Raw genomic sequence first — 7,821 nt, forward strand, 5'->3', positions numbered from 1 at the left:
TAATGATTGTACGATTCAATAGTAAAACGCCTTAGTCCATCATTCAGGCAAGTCCATGCTCACAATCTCATGTGTTTGTTGTTTGCTTGTGTGTTTGTTTGTTTCTTTCTTGAATTAAGGTTAGTTTTTTTTCTCAAAATTTGGTTTTTTTTTTTATTTCGGACAGGTTTTTTCATATATATGTCCAGAGGAAAAGACTATTCTGTATAACTAAGCTCGGATACTGTTTCAGTATTTCCTTTTTGTCAAGTCAGATCTAACTTTTGTAGAGTGTGAATTATTATAAATAATGTGGGGTTTGTTTTCCACGTTCTTCACACTATACTCGTTTTTTTTTTTTTATTTGTTGTGAAAGTGTATTTTTTTTTGTTTTGTTTCGTTTGAAATCTTCGAACAAACATCTTTTATATGAATATATCTTACGATGACGAAAGAGACATAGCTGCTGTGGCATCAACCATGGCTGATATTGGAATAATATTTTATTGATCTTCTGGTTTGTAATTAGTCGTTCTAATTAGAAAGAGAGTGAGATTAAAAAAAAGCAACAGATGAGTATAGTTCTTAGATGTTCAGCGGTTGTTTTCTACTGTATTCGTTTGAAAAAAATATATAGTAACTATCGTTCGAGTATTTCCAATCTCCCTAGACGTAAGGCCTTGTTAAAGGAAAAAAAGCTGCATATGTGATGGTAATGGGGCAGATTGGATGGACGTGAGGTCAGGATGGGGAATGTGTGTGTGTTTTGCCATAAAAAAAAAAAAAAATTTTTTTTTAGGTGACACCACACAAGTAACGTCGGGGACGAAGGGGACAAAAGTCGACTTTTTTTGCACTTCTGTACATAGTCAAAAAAGAAAGAATCGTGTATAATATTGAGATCTTATTTTGAATAAAAAAATGTCTATAAATATGAGGAATTTTGTTAACGATATAAAAAAAAAAAAATACACACGCGCGCACACACACATATACAGAAAGTCAGGCTGCTCACAAAAAAAGTGATACAGAATTCCGAAAAAGGGCAAAAAAAAATAAAAACGTCGCTTTGCTTTTTTTTTGTCAGCGGCTTGTAGCTTGGCAGAAAGCGTTAAGGTTGGAGGTGACCCTCGTCCTCCAGAGAAAAGGCCCTCTGAGAAAAGCCATGTGGCCTAAACCCCTTTTGTGGTTCCTGATTCTAATCCATATTTTTTGTGTTTTCGTTTCTCGAACACTTCCCGTGCTGTCACAGGGTCATTTAAGGTGGGATAGTCAGTTGGACCATGCAGTCGATTACGCAGCCCAAGTCAAGTTTTTTTTTATATAGACCAGGCTTAAATACTGGAAGGTGTGCAGAAATTATACTTGGCTAGAGGTTCTTACACTATCTGAACAACAGTTTGTGGACACCTGAGCAAACGTTTGGTATTTGCTTATTGAGCATCTCATTCCACATTTGCTCTTATAGTAACTTATACTTTTCTGGGAAGATGGTCCACTTGGTTTTGTGGAGATTTCTGCACATTCAGCAAGGGGCAATTGTCATGCTGGACCAGGTTTTGGGTTTCCTAGATGAAATAAAAGGCAAATTTCATGCCATCCAATTCCCCTGACATCCTATGTACGTTTTCAAATTTGTAGAAGAACCACATACTGTATGGCTGGAAAAGTGAGGTGTCCCAATACTTTTGTTAATATAGTGTAGGTTACACAGAGGCCATCTTCACTCCTGGATTGTTATCTTTTGATAGAATACTGTTCATGTCGAAGATCAGTGTTTGGCCACCCCAACATGTTAAACCGAGAGATACAGAAAATCACGAATCTCCTAAACAATATAACGATAAACATTCATAAGGAACAAACCTATAGACAATAAACATACACATTCTTTTATACGACCTTATAACCACTACATAATGCTCTTTCGAGAAAACGTCCATTGTGAAACGTGCTATACAAATAAAAAAATACATTTAATTGAATTCTAAACAGTGGTGGATTTTCGAATTTAGTATTGTAACATGAGATTCTACATTATTTCAATTCGAAAAATTGTGGTTTATTTGCAATTTTCAGCGAAATTATTCCGAATTTCCAATCACCTTTGTGTAATAATGCTTTATAATAATGTCAGAACATAATGTCGTGTGTGTGTTCGAGCAACGAAAACGATCAAACGAAGCAGAGCAATCAGGATTAGGATTGGCAATAGCCTAAATGAAATAGATCCAACCCATATTTTCTTGTTTCTTTTTCTGAGGATTGCATGTTAAAGGATGTAACATATACCACAAGAAACCTTCACCGAGTAATACCGAATAAACAACCATGTTATACAACTTATTTACAGTATACTTATTAATGTAACGGACTAAATAAAACAAAAAAAAGGACAAAAAAACTAAAAGTGGCTAACAAAAAAAAATTATAATAGATTCCTAGAGAGCATTTCCTCATCGAGGTTTTCGCTCTTGATGGAGTAATAACAACTGTACATCATAGCTATAAGTACATAAGATCTTTCTTTTTCATACGTTGTATTTTTTAAGTAGATGATGGATCGACAACCGAAATTCTTTGGCACTCTGAAGTAATGGGTACCTGTGGTGTTCAGTTAAGAAACGTTTCGCGTCCATGTTGAGTTGCCAAGTGGATTCTGTGTTACCAAAGTTTGACCGTGCTTACGCATTTCCCGCTCGTTTCCTCGACTCGACTCGAGCCCCGGTTACCGTAGGGTCTGCGAGTTTTCTTTTGTTTCGTTTTTTTGTTTGTTTTTTTTCCATCGGCTACCGGTGCACATTTGAGTTGATGACACGTTGTAATCTCCAACTTATGGTTTGTTTCTCCTGCTTGTAGTGATTAATAATGTATTCTGTCTAAAGCTGCAGTTTGTTTCGGCTAATTTTATTATTTTTAGTGCTTTAAGGAAAATAAATAAATATATAAATATATATATATGTATGGGTTTTTGTAATTTAGCCACATTTCAGCATGCACTTCTAATGGCCTGCTGTCACAATCCTGACAAAACAGTCTTAAGCCATAAAACAATTGAAGGATTCAGAATCATCTAATATTCAACCATGGGGCAGAATTCTGCCACTCCAGTTTATAGCAAGGTCAAAAAAAAAAAAAAACATTTATTGGCAGGTCATTATTGGATCTGAATGCTACATTACAAAGACCTTTAAAGTGGCTTTTAATGCTTGATTTCATTCTTGCTGTTATGAAAAAAATCTAATAAAAATATATATAAATGAACTTAAATAAAAGTGGATTTGCAAACAAACTGTCATTGTGTGGGTTTTTTTGTCTATAATTGTGTAAAATTTTATATCGTTTTCAATCTTAAATTGAACATAAAGACTGTTCAGATCTGTATATTCATGCAATTATCTAACCAATCTTTAGCCATTTAGATTATCATTATATACTTGATTCTGATTTGTTAGAAGCTGTTTAGGAACAACAGATCATGTTATTATTTGTTATACACTTTTTACCAAAGTGGCTTACAATTTTCACATTTACACAACTGAGCAGGTGAGGGCCTTGCTCAGGGGCCCAGGATTCAACTTGATTGTGATAGGATTCAAACTCACAACCTTCTAATGAGAAGTTCAACATCGTACTAGGAGCTACAGTACCACCTCTTCATATCAATGCACTCATTCTTATATGTTTTTTGTTTTTTATTGTAACATTTGCGAAAAGTGTGCTCCCTGACTGTCCACCAATGGCTCCAGAAACATTGCCTGAGATTAAAATGAATAGATGAAGATTGGAAAGGCATTACTGGGTCTGTGCATGTTACGGTGCACAGCTTTCAAGCCAAAATGCTGTGTCAGCATGAATCTGGCACTAATTTCAGGTGGTAAAGCAAAATAAATAAAGGCTTTTCAAACCCTGATAAATATTGGAATAAGCCTTTATAAGGTTTATTTTAACAGGTATAAGAGCCATGGCTTTGCTCCTGAACGTCACATGACCTAGTCACATGTCAGTTGGACCTGATTCCAGTACATGGCAGTTAAATATAATCTCAGCATCACACTGTTTGTCTCAGGTTTGACAGTAATTGTTGATTGCTAGCTAGCTAGCTAGCTAGCAGGATAGATAGATAGATAGATAGATAGATAGATAGATAGATAGATAGATAGATAGATAGATAGATAGATAGATAGATAGATAGATAGATAGATAGATAGATAGATAGATAGATAGATAGATAGACAGACAGGTTGATTGATTGATTGATTGATTGATTGATTGATTGATTGATTGATTGATTGATTGATTGATTGATTGATTGATTGATTGATTGATTGATTGGATTTTTAATCCCAAAGAGACAATATAAATTGATTGTAGTTGTCAGTTTTGCTCAGGACTCACATTATTTTCAATCTGAACAGAAGGTCATGAGTTCAAATCCCAATGACACCAAACTGGCCTGTAATTGTGCTTCGATTTATGATGATTTTTTTTTTTTACTCTTATTATTATCCACAGTGATAAGTGAATCAGAAATAGAGATGCCAAAGTTCACAACTACAGCATTTTATCTACAAAATTAACAGCTAACAGTTAAAATTAATTATCTTTATATACTGGGGAAATAGATTTGAAAAAGATTGACTTTACTTTAATCACAGCTAATTTCTTATATTTACATGTGTGTGCTGCCAGCTCTTAAAACTCCCACTCAAAAACAGTCGTCTCTACTGCAGACCAGCAAAGTCCCAGAGATAATACATGTTTTCCATTATTATCTTCAAAATTTCTGTTTGTTTCATGCTTGAGCTCTAAACTGCCAATTCTGTTGTGGTGTGCAGGAGGTTACTTTCTACTGATTTTCTAATAATACACTATATGGACAAATGTATTTGGACACAAGACCTTTTTAGGCAAATGTGGTTCTTCAACAAACTGTTTCCATTGTATAGGATGTCTTTGGAAGGCAACCCAAACCTGTTCCAGCATAATGTTAGTTCTCATTCTCCAGTGTTCTGTATTGTTGAAAGATTTATGATCAAACTCTTGATGTCACCCAAATGAGGATGGGTTCCCCTTTTGAGTCTGGTTCCTCTCAAGGTTTCTTCCTCATAACATTTAAGGTAGTTTTTCCTTGCCATAGTCGCCACAGCTGCTCATCAGGGATAAATACACACCATTCACCTTGACTGTTGATTTCTGTAAAGCTGCTTTGAGACAATGTCTGTTGTGAAAAGCGCTATAGAAATAGACTTGACTTGACTTGACTTGACTTGACATAACAATTTTCTTGTGCACAAAGCCAGCTCCTTGAAGATATAGATTGCATGGTTTGGAGTGGAAGATCTTGAGTGGCTTTTTTTTTTATAGATCACTTACCTCAACCCTAATGAACACTTTTGAACACTTTTTAAACCTCAGCCCTCCTCACTTCACCTGCATCAGTACCTGACTTTACTAACACCCATCTGGCTACACGCACAAATGCCCACAAGTACACTCCACTCCAATACAACCGGGCTTTATGAAGGTCAGAAATTTTAGAGAAAGGATCTAGAAATGAAGGTTTTTGGCAGTAAGCTCAGTTTTATGGTAATGTAAAGCAGCCTATTTCTGTAATGTCTTTAAGTTCACTTTTTCAATTTCTGATCCTGAGAAAATTGGAGCAATAATCATTTTATACTAGATAATTGCTTGATTATTGTATGTGACTCATCCAAGAAGAGAACCATTGCTAATTTAAAAAGCAGTTCTCTCTCTTGCACTGCGGTTACAATACAACTGCCCTTGAATCTTTTCGTGGCTCTCCATTTTCTTTTATATTCAATTTTAAGTTTTGTTTTTATTAATTTTTTATAGATTTTATTCTCTCTTGGGGAAAAAGGTTGATTACTTCTTTCCAGATATATTTCTCAGGGTTATCAAACGACGTTTTATTGGTCTTTCCAGAAACCCTGCCAATAAGAGCTTTAAGTTACAAAGTTCTAGATGGTTATTTTCTGAAACCTGAGATGTCTTGATATTTTTAAACTAAGAATCTGATAATACATTAGTTTTATAATGACATGACTTATAAGGATTTTGTTATGTTTTTCATTGCATTTAGCTCTATGGTGTGTCTTGTTTGTCCAGATCCTGTTTTGCAGTTATATATGTTTGTCATTTACTGTGTATATTTTCATATATTTGTATTTAACAGTTTTTTTCTGTTTATGGAATGCATAGAGGTTTTGTGAGATAACTGTGTGTTAAATAGGTGTTGTGTATGTTGATGTGTGTACTTTACATTGAGCTTTGCATGCTGCTAGTTCTGGTCTCTCTTATAAAAGAGATCATTGATCTCTGGTAAAAAAATAAAAGTAAAAATGAAATAAAGTGACAGACAGACAGACAGACAGACAGACAGACAGACAGACAGACAGACAGACAGACAGACAGACAGACAGACAGATAGATAGATAGATAGATAGATAGATAGATAGATAGATAGATAGATAGATAGATAGATAGATAGATAGATAGATAGATAGATAGATAGATAGATCTTTAATATCTTTAATTATTTTTTTTATGTAAATAAGGTTTTTTTGCTTTTCTTTATTTAGTTATGTTTTTTTGTTATTATTAAAATATTACTAATCTTAATTTCTAAAGAATCTGTTTTTTTTCTGGGCTTTTTTTTTTATTTTAAGTTCACTTTAAGTTGTTGATGGTAAGTTTACATGTTTCTTACTTAATCATTACTGTATATTGTATTACTATTATGCTAATCACACATGATTACACATGTTGGTTTACTTTTTTGGAAAAACAAATATATAGAGATGTGCTGGGTAAATGTTTAATTTTTTTTGTAGCCAACCAATGTTGTTTGCTTGTTTATAGAAGTTGGTAAGGATGACTCAATCGCTATATATGCCCTGATGAAGAAAAACATATAATTGACAAAGGTCATGTTTATTATTCCATGAATGCTGTAATTCAGAGTATCTGTATTGCTTTCTAGAACTTTGAGTGCAGTGTTTGCTCTTACTTTTTTTTCTTCTTCTTTTTTGACATTGAATGTTGCTGGAAAACAGTGATTAAGTGCAAGAGCTCCTGCTTTTTTGTTTTTAGAAGCTAACAGCAAACTAGTGCTGGAAATGGACTTCCCTTATGTTTGAGATTGCTAGCTATCTCGTCCTCTGACACACAACAATTCACTTCTCAAGAAAGTAAGAAAAATGCAACAGCATTATGGGTATTCGCTCCACAATCATGACACAAATATTTGTCTATAAATAAACTGTATGTGTGAGGATTGGTGGAGGGTGGGGTTTTCTGGTAATAAATTATATAGAAACCATTACATGGCAATTCGTTTTGCACCAAAGAATCAATGTTTTTGTTAAACTGTCCTAGTTTTAATGTATTTGAAAGTGTTAAATAACCCAGAATATGTTACTTAAAGAAATTAAGGTTAGTTAATCCAAAGTTTTTAAGAACTGTAAATTTATCCCCATGTGGAGTCTCCAAAACTATCAAACACTATAATGAAACAAGCTCTCATGAGGACCATCCCAGAAAAGGAAGACTAAGAGCTACCTCTGTTGCAGTGGATACGTTTATTAGAATTACCAGCAAACCAGCAATTTCTATAAATGCTTCTCGGAGTTAAAGTGGCAGGTCTATTTTAACATCCACTGTTCAGAGAAGACTGCATGAGTCAGGCCTTCATGGTTGAATTGAAAGAAATCATTAGTTTGGAGGAAGAGACTTGCTTGGGCCACGAAACACAAATCAGTGGATCACGTGACTCCCATAAACCCTACACAATACAATTAGGGTTTTTTTTTTTCTTAACAT

General features: G+C 34.2%; 1 protein-coding gene across 12 annotated transcripts in view; it reads left to right on the plus strand.

Annotated features, from left to right (window-relative positions):
• The window catches only part of LOC310717641 (muscleblind-like protein 1), a 122,985-nt gene extending 119,714 nt beyond the window's left edge, over positions 1-3,271 (plus strand). For all 12 annotated transcript variants that reach the window (XM_083525996.1, XM_083526002.1, XM_083525997.1 and 9 more), the window contains one exon: positions 1-3,271. This exon is cut by the window's left edge and continues 1,542 nt beyond it. The gene's annotated coding sequence lies outside the window, so the exon portion shown is untranslated.
• The last annotated feature ends 4,550 nt before the right edge of the window (positions 3,272-7,821 follow it).

This window comes from Silurus aristotelis (genome assembly GCF_946808225.1).
Source record: "Silurus aristotelis genome assembly, chromosome: 22".
In the NCBI taxonomy this organism is placed as follows: Eukaryota; Metazoa; Chordata; class Actinopteri; order Siluriformes; family Siluridae; genus Silurus; species Silurus aristotelis.